A 1,138-nucleotide genomic window follows, 5' to 3' on the forward strand; every position below is an offset into this window, starting at 1 on the left:
AGTGACTGGCGTATTGTGAAGGGCCAGTTGCTCGGCCACCATTGACCAGACGTTTTCAATTAGCGAGAGATCTGGAGAATGTGCTGGCCAGGGCAGCAGTCGAACATTTTCTTTATCCAGAAAGGCCCATACAGCACCTGCAACATGCGGTCGTGGATTATCCTGCTGAAATGAAGGGTTTCGCACGGATCGAATGAAGCGTAGAGCCACGGGTCGTAACGCACCTGAAATGCGTGCACTGTTCAAAGTGCCGTCAATGCGAACAAGAGGTGACCGAGACGTGTAACCAATGGCACCTCATACCATCAGGCCGGGTGATACGCCAGTATGGCGATGACGAATACACGCTTCCAATGTGCGTTCACCGCGATGTCGCCAAACACGGATGCGACCATCATGATGCTATAAACAGAACCTGGATTCATCCGAAAAAAATACGTTTTGCCATTCGTGCACCCAGGTTCGTCGTTGAGTACGCCATCGCAGGCGTTCCTGTCCGTTATGCAGCGTCAAGGGTAACCGCAGCCATGGTCTACGAGCTCATAGTCCATGCTGTTGCAAACGTCGTCGAACTGTTCGTGCAGATGGTTGTTGCCTTTCAAACGTCCCCATCTGTTGACTCAGGGATCGAGACGTGGCTGTACGATCCGTTAGAGCCATGCGGATAAGATGCCTGTCATTTCGACTGCTAGTGATACGAGGCCGTTGGGATCCAGCACGGCGTTCCGTATTACCCTCCTGAACCCACCGATTCCATATTCCGCTAACAGTCATTGGATCTCGACCAACGCGAGCAGCAATGTCGCGATATGATAAACCGCAATCGCGATAGGCTCCAATCCGACCTTTATCAAAGTCGGCAAGCTGATAGTACGCATTTCTCCTCCTTACACGAGGCACCACAACAACGTTTCAGCAGGCAACGCCGGTCAACTGCTGTTTGTGTATGAGAAATTGGCTGGAAACTTTCCTCATGTCAGCACGTTGTAGGTGTCGCCACCGGCGCCAACCTTCTGAGAATGCTCTGAAAAGCTAATCATTTGCATATCACAGCATGTTCTTCCTGTCGGTTAAATTTCCCGTCTGTAGCACGTCATCTTAATGGTGTAGCAATTTTATTGTCCAGTAGTGTATATGC

The sequence above is a fragment of the Schistocerca nitens genome, chromosome 8 (assembly GCF_023898315.1).
Source record: "Schistocerca nitens isolate TAMUIC-IGC-003100 chromosome 8, iqSchNite1.1, whole genome shotgun sequence".
In the NCBI taxonomy this organism is placed as follows: domain Eukaryota; kingdom Metazoa; phylum Arthropoda; class Insecta; order Orthoptera; family Acrididae; genus Schistocerca; species Schistocerca nitens.